This window comes from Pimephales promelas, chromosome 11, assembly GCF_988280905.1.
Source record: "Pimephales promelas chromosome 11, fPimPro1.hap1.1, whole genome shotgun sequence".
Classification (NCBI taxonomy): domain Eukaryota; kingdom Metazoa; phylum Chordata; class Actinopteri; order Cypriniformes; family Leuciscidae; genus Pimephales; species Pimephales promelas.
The window spans coordinates 35,305,582-35,327,939 of NC_142779.1; positions in this window are offsets into that span (position 1 = coordinate 35,305,582).

The window sequence follows — 22,358 nt, forward strand, 5'->3', positions numbered from 1 at the left end:
TTCTGATAGAGGGCCATGAGACTTACACCTGAGTGCAAAAATCGAGGCTCTAGCCCCTTCCAGAGCTGAGATATCGAAATTCAAAAATTCGGCCAGAAAAAAAAAAACGATAGTGGTACCCCTTACGTTTTTTTTTTCTAGCAAAAAATTAAGTTTCTCCAATCTTCCTAAAACTCTGGATTCTGATAGAGGGCCATGAGACTTAGACCTGAGTGCAAAAATGGAGGCTCTAGCCCCTTCCAGAGCTGAGATATCGAAACTCAAAAATTCGGCCCGAAAAAAAAAACGACAGTGGTACCCCTTACGTTTTTTTTTCGAGGGCGAAAAATTAAGTTTCTCCAATCTTCCCAAAACTCTGGATTCTGTTAGAGGGCCATGAGACTTAGACCTGAGTGCAAAAATGGAGGCTCTAGCCCCTTCCAGAGCTGAGATATCGAAATTCAAAAATTCGGCCAGAAAAAAAAACGACAGTGGTACCCCTTACGTTTTTTTTTTTTGGGGCAAAAAATTAAGTTTCTCCAATCTTCCTAAAACTCTGTATTCTGATAGAGGGCCATGAGACTTACACCTGAGTGCAAAAATCGAGGCTCTAGCCCCTTCCAGAGCTGAGATATCGAAACTCAAAAATTCTGCCCGAAAAAAAAAACGACAGTGGTACCCCTTATGTGTTTTTTTTTTGGGGGGCGAAAAATTAAGTTTCTCTCATCTTTCCAAAACTCTGGATTCTGATAGAGGGCCATGAGACTTAGACCTGAGTGCAAAAGTGGAGGCTCTAGCCCCTTCCAGAGCTGAGATATCGAAATTCAAAAATTCGGCCAGAAAAAAAAAACGACAGTGGTACCCCTTACGTTTTTTTTTTCTAGCAAAAAATGAAGTTTCTCCAATCTTCCTAAAACTCTGGATTCTGATAGAGGGCCATGAGACTTAGACCTGAGTGCAAAAATGGAGGCTCTAGCCCCTTCCAGAGCTGAGATATCGAAACTCAAAAATTCGCCCCGAAAAAAAAAAAAACGACAGTGGTACCCCTTACGTTTTTTTTTTTTTTGGGCGAAAAATTAAGTTTCTCCAATCTTTCCAAAACTCTGGACTCTGATAGAGGGCCATGAGACTTAGACCTGAGTGCAAAAGTGGAGGCTCTAGCCCCTTCCAGAGCTGAGATATCGAAATTCAAAAATTCGGCCCGAAAAAAAAAAAACGACAGTGGTACCCCTTACGTTTTTTTTTCGAGGGCGAAAAATTAAGTTTCTCCAATCTTCCCAAAACTCTGGATTCTGATAGAGGGCCATGAGACTTAGACCTGAGTGCAAAAGTGGAGGCTCTAGCCCCTTCCAGAGCTGAGATATCGAAATTCAAAAATTCGGCCAGAAAAAAAAAACGACAGTGGTACCCCTTACGTTTTTTTTTTCTAGCAAAAAATGAAGTTTCTCCAATTTTCCTAAAACTCTGGATTCTGATAGAGGGCCATGAGACTTAGACCTGAGTGCAAAAATGGAGGCTCTAGCCCCTTCCAGAGCTGAGATATCGAAACTCACAAATTCGGCCCGAAAAAAAAAAAAACGACAGTGGTACCCCTTACGTTTTTTTTTCGAGGGCGAAAAATTAAGTTTCTCCAATCTTCCCAAAACTCTGGATTCTGATAGAGGGCCATGAGACTTACACCTGAGTGCAAAAATGGAGGCTCTAGCCCCTTCCAGAGCTGAGATATCGAAATTCAAAAATTCGGCCAGAAAAAAAAAACGACAGTGGTACCCCTTACGTTTTTTTTTCGAGGGCGAAAAATTAAGTTTCTCCAATCTTCCCAAAACTCTGGATTCTGATAGAGGGCCATGAGACTTAGACCTGAGTGCAAAAATGGAGGCTCTAGCCCCTTCCAGAGCTGAGATATCGAAACTCAAAAATTCGGCCCGAAAAAACAACAACAACAGTGGTACCCCTTACGTTTTTTTTTTTTGGGCGAAAAATTAAGTTTCTCCAATCTTCCCAAAACTCTGGATTCTGATAGAGGGCCATGAGACTTAGACCTGAGTGCAAAAGTGGAGGCTCTAGCCCCTTCCAGAGCTGAGATATCGAAATTCAAAAATTCGGCCAGAAAAAAAAAACGACAGTGGTACCCCTTACGTTTTTTTTTCTAGCAAAAAATTAAGTTTCTCCAATCTTCCTAAAACTCTGGATTCTGATAGAGGGCCATGAGACTTAGACCTGAGTGCAAAAATGGAGGCTCTAGCCCCTTCCAGAGCTGAGATATCGAAACTCACAAATTCGGCCCGAAAAAAAAAAACGACAGTGGTACCCCTTACGTTTTTTTTTCGGGCGAAAAATTAAGTTTCTCCAATCTTCCCCAAACTCTGGATTCTGATAGAGGGCCATGAGACTTAGACCTGAGTGCAAAAGTGGAGGCTCTAGCCCCTTCCAGAGCTGAGATATCGAAACTCACAAATTCGGCCCGAAAAAAAAAAAACGACAGTGGTACCCCTTACGTTTTTTTTTCGAGGGCGAAAAATTAAGTTTCTCCAATCTTCCCAAAACTCTGGATTCTGATAGAGGGCCATGAGACTTACACCTGAGTGCAAAAATGGAGGCTCTAGCCCCTTCCAGAGCTGAGATATCGAAATTCAAAAATTCGGCCAGAAAAAAAAAACGACAGTGGTACCCCTTACGTTTTTTTTTTCGGGCAAAAAACTAAGTTTCTCCAATCTTCCTAAAACTCTGGATTCTGATAGAGGGCCATGAGACTTACACCTGAGTGCAAAAATGGAGGCTCTAGCCCCTTCCAGAGCTGAGATATCGAAACTCAAAAATTCGGCCCGAAAAAAAAAACGACAGTGGAACCCCTTATGTGTTTTTTTTTCGGGCGAAAAATTATTTTCCCAAAACTCTGGATTCTGATAGAGGGCCATGAGAGTTAGACCTGAGTGCAAAAATGGAGGCTCTAGCCCCTTCCAGAGCTTAGATATCGAAACTCAAAAATTCGCCCCGAAAAAAAAAAAACGACAGTGGTACCCCTTACGTTTTTTTTTTTTTTGGGCGAAAAATTAAGTTTCTCCAATCTTTCCAAAACTCTGGACTCTGATAGAGGGCCATGAGACTTAGACCTGAGTGCAAAAGTGGAGGCTCTAGCCCCTTCCAGAGCTGAGATATCGAAACTCAAAAATTGGGCCCGAAAAAAAAAAAACGACAGTGGTACCCCTTACGTTTTTTTTTCGAGGGCGAAAAATTAAGTTTCTCCAATCTTCCCAAAACTCTGGATTCTGATAGAGGGCCATGAGACTTAGACCTGAGTGCAAAAATGGAGGCTCTAGCCCCTTCCAGAGCTGAGATATCGAAACTCAAAAATTCGGCCCGAAAAAACAACAACAACAGTGGTACCCCTTACGTTTTTTTTTTTTGGGCGAAAAATTAAGTTTCTCCAATCTTCCCAAAACTCTGGATTCTGATAGAGGGCCATGAGACTTAGACCTGAGTGCAAAAGTGGAGGCTCTAGCCCCTTCCAGAGCTGAGATATCGAAATTCAAAAATTCGGCCAGAAAAAAAAAACGACAGTGGTACCCCTTACGTTTTTTTTTTCTAGCAAAAAATTAAGTTTCTCCAATCTTCCTAAAACTCTGGATTCTGATAGAGGGCCATGAGACTTTGACCTGAGTGCAAAAATGGAGGCTCTAGCCCCTTCCAGAGCTGAGATATCGAAACTCACAAATTCGGCCCGAAAAAAAAAAACGACAGTGGTACCCCTTACGTTTTTTTTTCGAGGGCGAAAAATTAAGTTTCTCCAATCTTCCCCAAACTCTGGATTCTGATAGAGGGCCATGAGACTTAGACCTGAGTGCAAAAATGGAGGCTCTAGCCCCTTCCAGAGCTGAGATATCGAAATTCAAAAATTCGGCCAGAAAAAAAAAAAACGACAGTGGTACCCCTTACGTATTTTTTTTTTGGGGCAAAAAATTAAGTTTCTCAAATCTTCCTAAAACTCTGGATTCTGATAGAGGGCCATGAGACTTACACCTGAGTGCAAAAATCGAGGCTCTAGCCCCTTCCAGAGCTGAGATATCGAAACTCAAAAATTCTGCCCGAAAAAAAAAACGACAGTGGTACCCCTTATGTGTTTTTTTTTCGGGCGAAAAATTAAGTTTCTCCAATCTTCCCAAAACTCTGGATTCTGATAGAGGGCCATGAGACTTAGACCTGAGTGCAAAAATGGAGGCTCTAGCCCCTTCCAGAGCTGAGATATCGAAACTCAAAAATTCGGCCCGAAAAAAAAAACGACAGTGGTACCCCTTACGTTTTTTTTTCGAGGGCGAAAAATTAAGTTTCTCCAATCTTCCCAAAACTCTATATTCTGATAGAGGGCCATGAGACTTAGACCTGAGTGCAAAAATGGAGGCTCTAGCCCCTTCCAGAGCTGAGATATCGAAATTCAAAAATTCGGCCAGAAAAAAAAAACGACAGTGGTACCCCTTACGTTTTTTTTTTTTGGGGCAAAAAATTAAGTTTCTCCAATCTTCCTAAAACTCTGTATTCTGATAGAGGGCCATGAGACTTACACCTGAGTGCAAAAATCGAGGCTCTAGCCCCTTCCAGAGCTGAGATATCGAAACTCAAAAATTCTGCCCGAAAAAAAAAACGACAGTGGTACCCCTTATGTGTTTTTTTTGGGGGGGCGAAAAATTAAGTTTCTCTCATCTTTCCAAAACTCTGGATTCTGATAGAGGGCCATGAGACTTAGACCTGAGTGCAAAAGTGGAGGCTCTAGCCCCTTCCAGAGCTGAGATATCGAAATTCAAAAATTCGGCCAGAAAAAAAAAACGACAGTGGTACCCCTTACGTTTTTTTTTTCTAGCAAAAAATTAAGTTTCTCCAATCTTCCTAAAACTCTGGATTCTGATAGAGGGCCATGAGACTTAGACCTGAGTGCAAAAATGGAGGCTCTAGCCCCTTCCAGAGCTGAGATATCGAAACTCACAAATTCGGCCCGAAAAAAAAAAAACGACAGTGGTACCCCTTACGTTTTTTTTTTTTGGGGGCAAAAAATTAAGTTTCTCAAATCTTCCTAAAACTCTGGATTCTGATAGAGGGCCATGAGACTTACACCTGAGTGCAAAAATCGAGGCTCTAGCCCCTTCCAGAGCTGAGATATCGAAATTCAAAAATTCGGCCAGAAAAAAAAAAACGATAGTGGTACCCCTTACGTTTTTTTTTTCTAGCAAAAAATTAAGTTTCTCCAATCTTCCTAAAACTCTGGATTCTGATAGAGGGCCATGAGACTTAGACCTGAGTGCAAAAATGGAGGCTCTAGCCCCTTCCAGAGCTGAGATATCGAAACTCAAAAATTCGGCCCGAAAAAAAAAACGACAGTGGTACCCCTTACGTTTTTTTTTCGAGGGCGAAAAATTAAGTTTCTCCAATCTTCCCAAAACTCTGGATTCTGTTAGAGGGCCATGAGACTTAGACCTGAGTGCAAAAATGGAGGCTCTAGCCCCTTCCAGAGCTGAGATATCGAAATTCAAAAATTCGGCCAGAAAAAAAAACGACAGTGGTACCCCTTACGTTTTTTTTTTTTGGGGCAAAAAATTAAGTTTCTCCAATCTTCCTAAAACTCTGTATTCTGATAGAGGGCCATGAGACTTACACCTGAGTGCAAAAATCGAGGCTCTAGCCCCTTCCAGAGCTGAGATATCGAAACTCAAAAATTCTGCCCGAAAAAAAAAACGACAGTGGTACCCCTTATGTGTTTTTTTTTTGGGGGGCGAAAAATTAAGTTTCTCTCATCTTTCCAAAACTCTGGATTCTGATAGAGGGCCATGAGACTTAGACCTGAGTGCAAAAGTGGAGGCTCTAGCCCCTTCCAGAGCTGAGATATCGAAATTCAAAAATTCGGCCAGAAAAAAAAAAACGACAGTGGTACCCCTTACGTTTTTTTTTTCTAGCAAAAAATGAAGTTTCTCCAATCTTCCTAAAACTCTGGATTCTGATAGAGGGCCATGAGACTTAGACCTGAGTGCAAAAATGGAGGCTCTAGCCCCTTCCAGAGCTGAGATATCGAAACTCAAAAATTCGCCCCGAAAAAAAAAAAACGACAGTGGTACCCCTTACGTTTTTTTTTTTTTTGGGCGAAAAATTAAGTTTCTCCAATCTTTCCAAAACTCTGGACTCTGATAGAGGGCCATGAGACTTAGACCTGAGTGCAAAAGTGGAGGCTCTAGCCCCTTCCAGAGCTGAGATATCGAAATTCAAAAATTCGGCCCGAAAAAAAAAAAACGACAGTGGTACCCCTTACGTTTTTTTTTCGAGGGCGAAAAATTAAGTTTCTCCAATCTTCCCAAAACTCTGGATTCTGATAGAGGGCCATGAGACTTAGACCTGAGTGCAAAAGTGGAGGCTCTAGCCCCTTCCAGAGCTGAGATATCGAAATTCAAAAATTCGGCCAGAAAAAAAAAACGACAGTGGTACCCCTTACGTTTTTTTTTTCTAGCAAAAAATGAAGTTTCTCCAATTTTCCTAAAACTCTGGATTCTGATAGAGGGCCATGAGACTTAGACCTGAGTGCAAAAATGGAGGCTCTAGCCCCTTCCAGAGCTGAGATATCGAAACTCACAAATTCGGCCCGAAAAAAAAAAAACGACAGTGGTACCCCTTACGTTTTTTTTTCGAGGGCGAAAAATTAAGTTTCTCCAATCTTCCCAAAACTCTGGATTCTGATAGAGGGCCATGAGACTTAGACCTGAGTGCAAAAATGGAGGCTCTAGCCCCTTCCAGAGCTGAGATATCGAAATTCAAAAATTCGGCCAGAAAAAAAAAAACGACAGTGGTACCCCTTACGTTTTTTTTTTCGGGCAAAAAACTAAGTTTCTCCAATCTTCCTAAAACTCTGGATTCTGATAGAGGGCCATGAGACTTACACCTGAGTGCAAAAATGGAGGCTCTAGCCCCTTCCAGAGCTGAGATATCGAAACTCAAAAATTCGGCCCGAAAAAAAAAACGACAGTGGAACCCCTTATGTGTTTTTTTTTTCGGGCGAAAAATTATTTTCCCAAAACTCTGGATTCTGATAGAGGGCCATGAGAGTTAGACCTGAGTGCAAAAATGGAGGCTCTAGCCCCTTCCAGAGCTGAGATATCGAAACTCAAAAATTCGCCTCGAAAAAAAAAAAACGACAGTGGTACCCCTTACGTTTTTTTTTTTTTGGGCGAAAAATTAAGTTTCTCCAATCTTTCCAAAACTCTGGACTCTGATAGAGGGCCATGAGACTTAGACCTGAGTGCAAAAGTGGAGGCTCTAGCCCCTTCCAGAGCTGAGATATCGAAACTCAAAAATTCGGCCCGAAAAAAAAAAACACCAGTGGAACCCCTTACGTTTTTTTTTCGAGGGCGAAAAATTAAGTTTCTCCAATCTTCCCAAAACTCTGGATTCTGATAGAGGGCCATGAGACTTAGACCTGAGTGCAAAAATGGAGGCTCTAGCCCCTTCCAGAGCTGAGATATCGAAACTCAAAAATTCGGCCCGAAAAAACAACAACAACAGTGGTACCCCTTACGTTTTTTTTTTTTTTGGGCGAAAAATTAAGTTTCTCCAATCTTCCCAAAACTCTGGATTCTGATAGAGGGCCATGAGACTTAGACCTGAGTGCAAAAGTGGAGGCTCTAGCCCCTTCCAGAGCTGAGATATCGAAATTCAAAAATTCGGCCAGAAAAAAAAAAACGACAGTGGTACCCCTTACGTTTTTTTTTTCTAGCAAAAAATTAAGTTTCTCCAATCTTCCTAAAACTCTGGATTCTGATAGAGGGCCATGAGACTTAGACCTGAGTGCAAAAATGGAGGCTCTAGCCCCTTCCAGAGCTGAGATATCGAAACTCACAAATTCGGCCCGAAAAAAAAAAAACGACAGTGGTACCCCTTACGTTTTTTTTTCGAGGGCGAAAAATTAAGTTTCTCCAATCTTCCCAAAACTCTGGATTCTGATAGAGGGCCATGAGACTTAGACCTGAGTGCAAAAATGGAGGCTCTAGCCCCTTCCAGAGCTGAGATATCGAAATTCAAAAATTCGGCCAGAAAAAAAAAAAACGACAGTGGTACCCCTTACGTTTTTTTTTTTTTTTGGGCGAACAATTTAGTTTCTCCAATCTTCCCAAAACTCTGGATTCTGATAGAGGGCCATGAGACTTAGACCTGAGTGCAAAAGTGGAAGCTCTAGCCCCTTCCAGAGCTGAGATATCGAAATTCAAAAATTCGGCCAGAAAAAAAAAAACCGACAGTGGTACCCCTTACGTTTTTTTTTTTCGGGCAAAAAACTAAGTTTCTCCAATCTTCCTAAAACTCTGGATTCTGATAGAGGGCCATGAGACTTACACCTGAGTGCAAAAATGGAGGCTCTAGCCCCTTCCAGAGCTGAGATATCGAAACTCAAAAATTCGGCCCGAAAAAAAAAACGACAGTGGTACCCCTTATGTGTTTTTTTTTCGGGCGAAAAATTATTTTCCCAAAACTCTGGATTCTGATAGAGGGCCATGAGAGTTAGACCTGAGTGTAAAAATGGAGGCTCTAGCCCCTTCCAGAGCTGAGATATCGAAACTCAAAAATTCGCCCCGAAAAAAAAAAAACGACAGTGGTACCCCTTACGTTTTTTTTTTTTTGGGCGAAAAATTAAGTTTCTCCAATCTTTCCAAAACTCTGGACTCTGATAGAGGGCCATGAGACTTAGACCTGAGTGCAAAAGTGGAGGCTCTAGCCCCTTCCAGAGCTGAGATATCGAAATTCAAAAATTCGGCCCGAAAAAAAAAAAACGACAGTGGTACCCCTTACGTTTTTTTTTCAAAGGGGCGAAAAATTAAGTTTCTCCAATCTTCCCAAAACTCTGGATTCTGATAGAGGGCCATGAGACTTAGACCTGAGTGCAAAAATGGAGGCTCTAGCCCCTTCCAGAGCTGAGATATCGAAACTCAAAAATTCGGCCCGAAAAAAAAACAACAACAGTGGTACCCCTTACGTTTTTTTTTTTTTTGGGCGAAAAATTAAGTTTCTCCAATCTTCCCAAAACTCTGGATTCTGATAGAGGGCCATGAGACTTAGACCTGAGTGCAAAAGTGGAGGCTCTAGCCCCTTCCAGAGCTGAGATATCGAAATTCAAAAATTCGGCCAGAAAAAAAAAAACGACCGTGGTACCCCTTACGTTTTGTTTTTTTTCGGGCAAAAAATTAATTTTCTCCAATCTTCCTAAAACTCTGGATTCTGATAGAGGGCCATGAGACTTACACCTGAGTGCAAAAATGGAGGCTCTAGCCCCTTCCAGAGCTGAGATATCGAAACTCAAAAATTCGGCCCGAAAAAAAAAACGACAGTGGTACCCCTTACGTTTTTTTTTTTCGGGCGAAAAATTAAGTTTCTCCAATCTTCCCAAAACTCTGGATTCTGATAGAGGGCCATGAGAGTTAGACCTGAGTGCAAAAATGGAGGCTCTAGCCCCTTCCAGAGCTGAGATATCGAAATTCAAAAATTCGGCCCGAAAAAAAAAAAACGACAGTGGTACCCCTTACGTTTTTTTTTCAAAGGGGCGAAAAATTAAGTTTCTCCAATCTTCCCAAAACTCTGGATTCTGATAGAGGGCCATGAGACTTAGACCTGAGTGCAAAAATGGAGGCTCTAGCCCCTTCCAGAGCTGAGATATCGAAACTCAAAAATTCGGCCCGAAAAAAAAACAACAACAGTGGTACCCCTTACGTTTTTTTTTTTTTTGGGCGAAAAATTAAGTTTCTCCAATCTTCCCAAAACTCTGGATTCTGATAGAGGGCCATGAGACTTAGACCTGAGTGCAAAAGTGGAGGCTCTAGCCCCTTCCAGAGCTGAGATATCGAAATTCAAAAATTCGGCCAGAAAAAAAAAAACGACCGTGGTACCCCTTACGTTTTGTTTTTTTTCGGGCAAAAAATTAATTTTCTCCAATCTTCCCAAAACTCTGGATTCTGATAGAGGGCCATGAGACTTAGACCTGAGTGCAAAAGTGGAAGCTCTAGCCCCTTCCAGAGCTGAGATATCGAAATTCAAAAATTCGGCCAGAAAAAAAAAAACCGACAGTGGTACCCCTTACGTTTTTTTTTTTCGGGCAAAAAACTAAGTTTCTCCAATCTTCCTAAAACTCTGGATTCTGATAGAGGGCCATGAGACTTACACCTGAGTGCAAAAATGGAGGCTCTAGCCCCTTCCAGAGCTGAGATATCGAAACTCAAAAATTCGGCCCGAAAAAAAAAACGACAGTGGTACCCCTTATGTGTTTTTTTTTCGGGCGAAAAATTATTTTCCCAAAACTCTGGATTCTGATAGAGGGCCATGAGAGTTAGACCTGAGTGTAAAAATGGAGGCTCTAGCCCCTTCCAGAGCTGAGATATCGAAACTCAAAAATTCGCCCCGAAAAAAAAAAAACGACAGTGGTACCCCTTACGTTTTTTTTTTTTTGGGCGAAAAATTAAGTTTCTCCAATCTTTCCAAAACTCTGGACTCTGATAGAGGGCCATGAGACTTAGACCTGAGTGCAAAAGTGGAGGCTCTAGCCCCTTCCAGAGCTGAGATATCGAAATTCAAAAATTCGGCCCGAAAAAAAAAAAAACGACAGTGGTACCCCTTACGTTTTTTTTTCAAAGGGGCGAAAAATTAAGTTTCTCCAATCTTCCCAAAACTCTGGATTCTGATAGAGGGCCATGAGACTTAGACCTGAGTGCAAAAATGGAGGCTCTAGCCCCTTCCAGAGCTGAGATATCGAAACTCAAAAATTCGGCCCGAAAAAAATACAACAACAGTGGTACCCCTTGCGTTTTTTTTTCGAGGGCGAAAAATTAAGTTTCTCCAATCTTCCCAAAACTCTGGATTCTGATAGAGGGCCATGAGACTTAGACCTGAGTGCAAAAATGGAGGCTCTAGCCCCTTCCAGAGCTGAGATATCGAAACTCAAAAATTCCGTCTGAAAAAAAAAAAACGACAGTGGTACCCCTTACGTTTTTTTTTTTCGGGCGAAAAATTAAGTTTCTCCAATCTTCCCAAAACTCTGCATTCTGATAGAGTGCCATGAGACTTAGACCTGAGTGCAAAAATGGAGGCTCTAGCCCCTTCCAGAGCTGAGATATCGAAACTCAATAATTCGGCCCGAAAAAAAAAAACGACAGTGGTACCCCTTACGTTTTTTTTTTCGAGGGCGAAAAATTAAGTTTCTCCAATCTTCCCAAAACTCTGCATTCTGATAGAGGGCCACGAGACTTAGACCTGAGTGCAAAAATGGAGGCTCTAGCCCCTTCCAGAGCTGAGATATCGAAACTCAATAATTCGGCCCGAAAAAAAAAAAACGACAGTGGTACCCCTTACGTTTTTTTTTCGAGGGCGAAAAATTAAGTTTCTCCAATCTTCCCAAAACTCTGGATTCTGATAGAGGGCCATGAGACTTAGACCTGAGTGCAAAAATGGAGGCTCTAGCCCCTTCCAGAACTGCGATATCGAAACTCAAAAATTTGGCCCGAAGAAAAAAACGACAGTGGTACCCCTTACGTTTTTTTTTTTGGGGGCAAAAAATTAAGTTTCTCCAATCTTCCTAAAACTCTGGATTCTGATAGAGGGCCATGAGACTTAGACCTGAGTGCAAAAACGATATCTCAGCTCTGAAAGGGGCTAGAGCCTCCATTTTTGCACTCAGGTCTAAGTCTCATGGCCCTCTATCAGAATGCAGAGTTTTGGGAAGATTGGAGAAACTTAATTTTTCGCCCGAAAAAAAAAAAAAACGTAAGGGGTACCACTGTCGTTTTTTTTTTCGGGCCGAATTTTTGAGTTTCGATATCTCAGCTCTGAAAGGGGCTAGAGCCTCCATTTTTGCACTCAGGTGTAAGTCTCATGGCCCTCTATCAGAATCCAGAGTTTTAGGAAGATTGGAGAAACTTAATTTTTTGTCCAAAAAAAAAAACGTAAGGGGTACCACTGTCGTTTTTTTTTTCTGGCCGAATTTTTGAATTTCGATATATCTCAGCTCTGGAAGGGGCTAGAGCCTCCACTTTTGCACTCAGGTCTAAGTCTCATGGCCCTCTATCAGAATCCAGAGTTTTGGGAAGATTGGAGAAACGTAATTGTTCGCCCAAAAAAAAAAAAACGTAAGGGGTATCACGGTCGTTTTTTTTTTTTTTTCGGGCCGAATTTTTGAGTTTCGATATCTCAGCTCTGGAAGGGGCTAGAGCCTCCATTTTTGCACTCAGGTCTAAGTCTCATGGCCCTCTATCAGAATCCAGAGTTTTAGGAAGATTGGAGAAACTTAATTTTTCGCCAGAAAAAAAAAAAACGTAAGGGGTACCACTGTCGTTTTTTTTTCGGGTTGAAATTTTGAATTTTAATATCTCAGCTCTGGAAGGGTCTAGTGCCTCCATTTTTGCACTCAGGTGAAAGTCTCATGGCCCTCTATCAGAATCCAGAGTTTTGAGAAGATATGAGAAACTTAATTTTTTGCCCGAAAAAAAAAAACGTAAGGGGTACCACTGTCGTTTTTTTTTTTTCGGGCCGAATTTTTGAGTTTCGATATCTCAGCTCTGGAAGGGGCTAGAGCCTCCATTATTGCACTCAGGTCTAAGTCTCATGGCCCTCTATCAGAATCCAGAGTTTTGGGAAGATTGGAGAAACTTAATTTTATGCCCTCGAAAAAAAAACGTAAGGGGTACCACTGTCGTTTTTTTTTTTCGGGCCGAATTTTTGAGTTTCGATATCTCAGCTCTGGAAGGGGCTAGAGCCTCCATTTTTGCACTCAGGTAAAAGTCTCATGGCCCTCTATCAGAATCCAGAGTTTTGAGAAGATTGGAGAAACTTAATTTTTCGCCCGAAAAAAAAAAACGTAAGGGGTACCACTGTCGTTTTTTTTTTCGGGCCGAATTTTTGAGTTTCGATATCTCAACTCTGGAAGGGGCTAGAGCCTCCACTTTTGCACTCAGGTCTAAGTCTCATGGCCCTCTATCAGAATCCAGAGTTTTGGGAAGATTGGAGAAACTTAATTGTTCGCCCAAAAAAAAAAAAACGTAAGGGGTATCACTGTCATTTTTTTTTTTTTCGGGCCGAATTTTTGAGTTTCGATATCTCAGCTCTGGAAGGGTCTAGAGCCTCCATTTTTGCACTCAGGTCTAAGTCTCATGGCCCTCTATCAGAATCCAGAGTTTTAGGAAGATTGGAGAAACTTAATTTTTTGCCAGAAAAAAAAAACGTAAGGGGTACCACTGTCGTTTTTTTTTTTCGGGCCGAATTTTTGAGTTTCGATATCTCAGCTCTGGAAGGGGCTAGAGCCTCCATTTTTGCACTCAGGTCTAAGTCTCATGGCCCTCTATCAGAATCCAGAGTTTTGAGAAGATTGGAGAAACTTAATTTTTCGCACGAAAACGAAAAAAAAACGAAAGGGGTAACACTGTCGTTTTTTTCTCGAGTCGAAATTTTGAGTTTCGATATCTCAGCTCTGGAAGGGTCTAGAGCCTCCATTTTTGCACTCAGGTCTAAGTCTCATGGCCCTCTATCAGAATCCAGAGTTTTGGGAAGATTAGAGAAACTTAATTTTTCGCCCTCGAAAAAAAACGTAAGGGGTACCACTGTCGTTTTTTTTTTTCGGGCCGAATTTTTGAGTTTCGATATCTCAGCTCTGGAACGGGGTGGAGCCTCCATTTTTGCACTCAGGTCTAAGTCTCATGGCCCTCTATCAGAATCCAGAGTTTTGAGAAGATTGGAGAAACTTAATTTTTCGCCCGAAAAAAAAAAACGTAAGGGGTACCACTGTCGTTTTTTTTTTTCGGGCCCAATTTTTGAGTTTCGATATCTCAGCTCTGGAAGGGGCTAGAGCCTCCATTTTTGCACTCAGGTCTAAGTCTCATGGCCCTCTATCAGAATCCAGAGTTTTGGGAAGATTGGAGAAACTTAATTTTTCGTCCTCGAAAAAAAACGTAAGTCGTACCACTGTCGTTTTTTTTTTCTGGCCGAATTTGTGAGTTTCGATATCTCAGCTTTGGAAGGGGCTAGAGCCTCCATTTTTGCACTCAGATGTAAGTCTCATGGCCCTCTATCAGAATGCAGAGTTTTGGGAAGATTGGAGAAACTTAATTTTTCGCCCGAAAAAAAACAACGTAAGGGGTACCACTGTCGTTTTTTTTTTGGGCCGAATTTTTGAGTTTCAATATCTCAGCTCTGGAAGGGGCTAGAGCCTCCATTTTTGCACTCAGGTCTAAGTCTCATGGCCCTCTATCAGAATGCAGAGTTTTGGGAAGATTGGAGAAACTTAATTTTTCGCCTGAAAAAAAAAAACGTAAGGGGTACCACTGTCGTTTTTTTTTTCGGGCCGAATTTTTGAGTTTCGATATCTCAGCTCTGGAAGGGGCTAGAGCCTCCATTTTTGCACTCAGGTCTAAGTCTCATGGCCCTCTATCAGAATCCAGAGTTTTGGGAAGATTGGAGAAACTTAATTTTTCGCCCTCGAAAAAAAAACGTAAGGGGTACCACTGTCGTTTTTTTTTTCGGGCCGAATTTTTGAGTTTCGATATCTCAGCTCTGGAAGGGGCTAGAGCCTCCATTTTTTCACTCAGGTGTAAGTCTCATGGCCCTCTATCAGAATCCAGAGTTTTAGGAAGATTGGAGAAATTTAATTTTTTGCCCGAAAAAAAAAAACGTAAGGGGTACCACTGTCGTTTTTTTTTCTGGCCGAATCTTTGAATTTCGATATCTCAGCTCTGGAAGGGGCTAGAGCCTCCACTTTTGCACTCAGGTCTAAGTCTCATGGCCCTCTATCAGAATCCAGAGTTTTGGGAAGATTGGAGAAACTTAATTTTTCGCCCAAAAAAAAAAAAACGTAAGGGGTACCACTGTCGTTTTTTTTTTCGGGCCGAATTTTTGAGTTTCGATATCTCAGCTCTGGAAGGGGCTAGAGCCTCCATTTTTGCACTCAGGTCAAAGTCTCACAGCCCTCTATCAGAATCCAGAGTTTTGAGAAGATTGGAGAAACTTAATTTTTCGCCCCAAAAACGAAAAAAAACAAAAGGGGTACCACTGTCGTTTTTTTTTTCTGGCCGAATTTTTGAATTTCGATATCTCAGCTCTGGAAGGGGCTAGAGCCTCCACTTTTGCACTCAGATCTAAGTCTCATGGCCATCTACCAGAATCCAGAGTTTTGGGAAGATTGGAGAAACTTAATTTTTCGCCCAAAAAAAAAAAACGTAAGGGGTACCACTGTCGTTTTTTTTTTCTGGCCGAATTTTTGAGTTTCGATATCTCAGCTCTGGAAGAGGCTAGAGCCTCCATTTTGCACTCAGGTCTAAGTCTCATGGCCCTCTATCAGAATCCAGAGTTTTGAGAAGATTGGAGAAACTTAATTTTTCGCCCGAAAACGAAAAAAACGAAAGGGGTAACACTGTCGTTTTTTTCTCGAGTCGAAATTTTGAGTTTCGATATCTCAACTCTGGAAGGGTCTAGAGCCTCCATTTTTGCACTCAGGTCAAAGTCTCACAGCCCTCTATCAGAATCCAGAGTTTTGAGAAGATTGGAGAAACTTAATTTTTCGCCCGAAAACGAAAAAAAACGAAAGGGGTAACACTGTCGTTTTTTTTCGGGTCGAAATTTTGAATTTCGATATCTCAGCTCTGGAAGTGTTTAGAGCCTCCATTTTTGCACTCAGGTAAAGTCTCGTGGCCCTCTATCAGAATCCAGAGTTTTGAGAAGATTGGAGAAACTTAATTTTTCGCCCGAAAACGAAAAAAAAAACGAAAGGGGTAACACTGCCGTTTTTTTTTTTCGGGCCGAAATTTCGAGTTTCGATATCTCAGCTCTGGAAGGGTCTAGAGCCTCCATTTTTGCACTCAGGTCAAAGTCTCACAGCCCTCTATCAGAATCCAGAGTTTTGAGAAGATTGGAGAAACTTAATTTTTCGCCCCAAAAACGAAAAAAAACAAAAGGGGTACCACTGTCGTTTTTTTTTTCTGGCCGAATTTTTGAATTTCGATATCTCAGCTCTGGAAGAGGCTAGAGCCTCCACTTTTGCACTCAGATCTAAGTCTCATGGCCCTCTATCAGAATCCAGAGTTTTGGGAAGATTGGAGAAACTTAATTTTTCGCCCAAAAAAAAAAAACGTAAGAGGTACCACTGTCGTTTTTTTTTTAGGGCCGAATTTTTGAGTTTCGATATCTCAGCTCTGGAAGAGGCTAGAGCCTCCATTTTGCACTCAGGTCTAAGTCTCATGGCCCTCTATCAGAATCCAGAGTTTTGAGAAGATTGGAGAAACTTAATTTTTCGCCCGAAAACGAAAAACAAAACAAAAGGGGTAACACTGTCGTTTTTTACTCGAGTCGAAATTTTGAGTTTCGATATCTCAACTCTGGAAGGGTCTAGAGCCTCCATTTGTGCACTCAGGTCTAAGTCTCGTGGCCCTCTATCAGAATACAGAGTTTTGAGAAGATTGGAGAAACTTAATTTTTCGCCCGAAAACGAAAAAAAACGAAAGGGGTAACACTGCCGTTTTTTTTTTCGGGTCGAAATTTCGAGTTTCGATATCTCAGCTCTGGAAGGGTCTAGAGCCTCCATTTTTGCACTCAGGTCAAAGTCTCACAGCCCTCTATCAGAATCCAGAGTTTTGAGAAGATTGGAGAAACTTAATTTTTCGCCCAAAAACGAAAACAAAAAAACAAAAGGGGTAACACTGTCGTTTTTTTTCGGGTTGAAATTTTAAATTTTAATATCTCAGCTCTGGAAGGGTCTAGTGCCTCCATTTTTGCACTCAGGTGAAAGTCTCATGGCCCTCTATCAGAATCCAGAGATTTGAGAAGATTGGAGAAACGTAATTTTTCGCCCAAAAATGAAAAAAAAAAAACGAAACGGGTAACACTGTCGTTTTTTTTTTCTGGCCGAATTTTTGAATTTCGATATCTCAGCTCTGGAAGGGGCTAGAGCCTCCACTTTTGCACTCAGATCTAAGTCTCATGGCCCTCTATCAGAATCCAGAGTTTTGGGAAGATTGGAGAAACGTAATTTTTCGCCGGAAAAAAAAAACGTAAGGGGTACCACTGTCGTTTTTTTTTTTCGGGTCGAAATTTTGAGTTTCGATATCTCATCTCTGGAAGGGTCTAGAGCCTCCATTTTTGCACTCAGGTCAAAGTCTCACAGCCCTCTATCAGAATCCAGAGTTTTGAGAAGATTGGAGAAACTTAATTTTTCGCCCAAAAACGAAAAAAAAACAAAAGTGGTAACACTGTCTTTTTTTTTTTTCGGGTCGAAATTTTGAGTTTCGATATCTCAGCTCTGGAAGGGAAAGAGCCTCAATTTTTGCACTCAGGTGTAAGTCTCATGGCCCTCTATCAGAATCCAGAGTTTTGGGAAGATTGAGACTTAATTTTTCGCCTGAAAAAAAAAACGTAAGGGGTACCACTGTCGGTTTTTTTTTCGGGCCGAATTTTTGAGTTTCGATATCTCAGCTCTGGAAGGGGCTAGAGCCTCCATTTTTGCACTCAGGTGTAAGTCTCACGGCCCTCTATCAGAATCCAGAGTTTTAGGAAGATTGGAGAAACTTAATTTTTTGCCCGAAAAAAAAAACGTATGGGGTAACACTGTCGTTTTTTTTTTCTGGCCGAATTTTTGAATTTCGATATCTCAGCTCTGGAAGGGGCTTGAGCCTCCATTTTTGCACTCATGTCTAAGTCTCACAGCCCTCTATCAGAATCCAGAGTTTTGAGAAGATTGGAGACACTTAATTTTTCGCCCGAAAACGAAAAAAAACCGAAAGGGGTAACACTGTCGTTTTTTTCTCGAGTCGAAATTTTGAGTTTCGATATCTCAGCTCTGGAAGGGTCTAGAGCCTCCATTTTTGCACTCAGGTCAAAGTCTCACAGCCCTCTATCAGAATCCAGAGTTTTGAGAAGATTGGAGAAACTTAATTTTTCGCCCAAAAACGAAAAAAAAAACGAAAGGGGTAACACTGTCGTTTTCTTTTTCGGGTCGAAATTTTGAGTTTCGATATCTCAGCTCTGGAAGGGTCTAGAGCCTCCATTTTTGCACTCAGGTTAAAGTCTCACAGCCCTCTCTCTGAATCCAGAGTTTTAAAAAGATTGGAGAAACTTAATTTTTAACCCAAAAACGAAAAAAAAACAAAAGGGGTAACACTGTCGTTTTTTTTTTCGGGTCGAAAATTTGAGTTTCGATATCTCAGCTCTGGAAGGGTCTAGAGCCTCCATTTTTGCACTCAGGTGAAAGTCTCATGGCCCTCTATCAGAATCCAGAGTTTTGAGAAGATTGGAGAAACTTAATTTTTCGCCCAAAAACGAAAAAAAAAACAAAAGGGGTAACACTGTCGTTTTTTTTTCGGGTCGACATTTTGAATTTTGATATCTCAGCTCTGGAAGGGTCTAGAGCCTCCATTTTTGCACTCAGGTGAAATTCTCGCGGCCCTCTATCAGAATCCAGAGTTTTGAGAAGATTGGAGAAACGTACTTTTTCGCCCAAAAATGAAAAAAAAAAAACGAAAGGGGTAACACTGTCATGTTTTTTTTCGGGTCGAAATTTTGAATTTTGATATCTCAGCTCTGAAAGGGTCTAGATCATCAATTTTTGCACTCAGGTCAAAGTCTTGTGGCCCTCTATCAGAATCCAGAGTTTTGAGAAGATTGGAGAAACTTAATTTTTCGCCCGAAAACGAAAAAAAAAAACGAAAGGGGTAACACTGTCGTTTTTTTTTTCGGGTCGAAATTTTGAGTTTCGATATCTCAGCTCTGGAAGGGTCTAGAGCCTCCATTTTTGCACTCAGGTCAAAGTCTCACAGCCCTCTATCAGAATCCAGAGTTTTGAGAAGATTGGAGAAACTTAATTTTTTGCCCGAAAATGAAAAAAAAAAAACGAAAGGGGTAACACTGTCGTTTTTTTTTTTCGGGTCGAAATTTTGAGTTTCGATATCCCAGCTCTGGAAGGGTCTAGAGCCTCCATTTTTGCACTCAGGTGAAATTCTCGCTGCCCTCTATCAGAATCCAGAGTTTTGAGAAGATTGGAGAAACTTAATTTTTCGCCCGAAAATGAAAGAAAAAAAACGAAAGGGGTAACACATTCGTTTTTTTTTTTTCGGGTCGAAATTTTGAGTTTCGATATCCCAGCACTGGAAGGGTCTAGAGCCTACATTTTTGCACTCAGGTCTAAGTCTCATGGCCCTCTATCAGAATCCAGAGTTTTGAGAAGATCAGAGAAAATTAATTTCTCGCAGGAAAAAAAAAACCGTAAGGGGTACCACTGTCGTTTTTTTTTTTTCAGGTCGAAATTTTGAGTTTCGATATCTCAGCTCTGGAAGGGTCTAGAGCCTCCATTTTTGCACTCAGGTCTAAGTCTCATGGCCCTCTATCAGAATCCAGAGTTTTGAGAGGATTGGAGAAATTTAATTTCTTGCCCGAAAAAAAAAACCGAAAGGGGTACCACTGTCGTTTTTTCTTCGTGTCGAAATTTTGAGTTTCGATATCCCAGCACTGGAAGGGTCTAGAGCCTCCATTTTTGCACTCAGTACTAAGTCTCATAGCCCTCTTTTAGAATCCAGAGTTTTGAGAAGATTGGAAAAACTTAATTTCTCGTCCAAAAAAAAACCGAAAGGGGTACCACTTTCGTTTTTTTTTTTTCGGGTCGAAATTTTGAGTTTCGATATCTCAGCTCTGGATGGGTCTAGAGCCTCCATTTTTGCACTCAGTTCTAAGTATCATGGCCCTCTATCAGAACGCAGAGTTTTGAGAAGATCGGAGAAACTTAATTTCTCGTCCGAAAAAAAAAAACTAAAGGGGTACCTCTGTCGTTTTTTTTTCCCGGTCCAAATTTTGAGTTTCGATATCTCAGCCCTGGAAGGGTCTAGAGCCTCCATTTTTGCACTCAGATCTAAGTCTCATGGCCCTCTATCAGAATGCAGAGTTTTGAGAAGATCGGAGAAACTTAATTTCTCGCCCGAAAAAAAAACAAAGGGGTACCACTGTCGTTTTTTTTTTCGGGTCCAAATTTTGAGTTTCGATATCTCAGCTCTGGAAGGGTCTAGAGCCTCCATTTTTGCACTCAGGTCTAAGTCTCATGGCCCTCTATCAGAATCCAAAGTTTTGAGAGGATTTGAGAAACTTAATTTCTCGCCCGAAAAAAAAAACGAAAGGGGTACCACTGTCGTTTTTTTTGGGGGGTCGAAATTTTGAGTTTCGATATCTCAGCTCTGGAATGGTCTAGAGCCTCCATTTTTCCACTCAGGTCTAAGTCTCATGGCCCTCTACTAGAATGCAGAGTTTTGAGAAGATCGGAAAAACTTAATTTCTCGCCCAAAAAAAAAAAAACTAAAGGGGTATCACTGTCGTTTTTTTTTTTTTTCGGGTCGAAATTTTAAGGTTTCGATATCTGAGCTCTGGAAGGGTCTAGAGCCTCCATTTTTGCACTCAGGTCTAAGTCTCATTGCCCTCTATCATAATCCAGAGTTTTGAGAATATAGGAGAAACTTAATTTCTCGCCCGAAAAAAAAACCTAAAGGGGTACCACTTTTTTTTTATTTCGGGTCGAAATTTTGAGTTTCGATGTCTCAGCTCTGGAAGGGACTCAATACATGCAAAGTGAGATATTTCAAGCCTTTATTTGTTATAATGTTGATGATTATGGCTTACAGATATGAAAACCTTTTCACAATATTATTATATATATAATTTTGTAGCCATAATCATCACAATTATAACAATAAAGGCTTGAAATATCTCACTTTGCATGTAATGAGTCTATATAATATATTAGTTTCACCTTTTAAGTTGAATTACTGAAATAAATGAACTTTTGCACCATATTTTAATTTGTCGAGTTTCACCCGTACTCTTTCACTCCACTGGCAATATATGCCAAACATTGTGTGTTGACCAAGACATCTGTTTAATGTTCATGGTGGATTTTTTAGACAATTAAGCCAACACATACTACCTAAAGGATGACCATAAGACACATAGTAATAGGGACGACCACATATATAAAGTATATTCCCCTCATTAATAAGATCATATCCAACACTTGAGTGTCCTCATCATCCACTGACTGTCATGAAACCATCTTCAGAAGATTGTAGAGCCCGACCGATAAAGGATTTTGAAGGCCGATACAGATACAAATATTTTTTGGTTTTACAATCCGATATATCGGGCAACAAAACATTAACAGATTTCCCCAACATTAGTTATTTGTAGTTATTTATGAGTTTTAACTAAAATAATATGATAATGCATTTTAAAAAGAAACTTGTTTCTTTTATTGTCACAACAGAACAGACTGATGATAGTGGCATTAGCTAGCTTTGTGGTTAGCTAGTCTATGAAGAGCCATATTTAGTAATGGATAACGTCATCCTGCAAATTGTAAAACATACATTTTCAATATAACAGGCCAAGGAGAGATGATAAGTCTCATTGCTATAGCTGTCACGCGCTGTAGTGCCTTCCAGTAAGTCACTTCGACGCCTCAGGGGTTTCAATAGATTGTTCGTTTTATTCCAGTATAGTGTTTGATCCTCTTGATAAATACACTGACAAGTAAATAAATTGAAAACCATATGCCTGCTGGCGTCCATGCATTTCCAACGTCCAATTCCAAAAACTGTTCAACACATGGGTTCCACGTTTGTCTACCTTATGCCACTAATTGGCACAGGTGTGCAAATTTAACTCCTTCAATCTGTTCCAAGGCCTTCCAAGACCGCAAGATCATGGTCCACCAGCAGGGGTCATTAAATAAACTTCAACGTAAATGTCACAATCACAAAATGGCTCCTACACACGCTATTAAAGAAATACTTCAGTCAGATTGTCAAAAGTTAAAAGGACAGTCAGTCAACTACACTGTAACAACGTAACGAATTATTACTAGCTAATTCCGCTTCACTCTCGGCTTATTTAACAGCAGCAAAACTTGTCATAATAGTCACAGATTTTGTCCTGCTTATTTGAGTTAAGAGAACTGATGGGGATCAGAGAATGTCTAATTGAAGAGAATTGGCACTGGTTACTTGCGGTTTCTGGACTGGCTGCAGTAACGCGTCTCTGTCCATGCAAGGGGTGCTCGCGGTCGAGTGCAGAATGAATGGGAGTCAATGGGGTTTCACCCCCAGAAATCCACTTTTCTCAGGATTGCAATTTTAAGTTCACTTATCTGTTCTAAAAATCCGTTCAAAAATGTGATGACGTCCCATAATAGCAGAATACTAGCGTGTTCCAGCCAACAACTGCCTAACCTGTAAGAAATCAAAAGGACATAAGTACTCGTTCATTCGACTTTTGGCCTATAATCTATATTGAACTTGCGGAATCAACAATAAAATCTGTTGATTTAACGACAAGCAGGTGAAAGAGACACATTTAGCTGT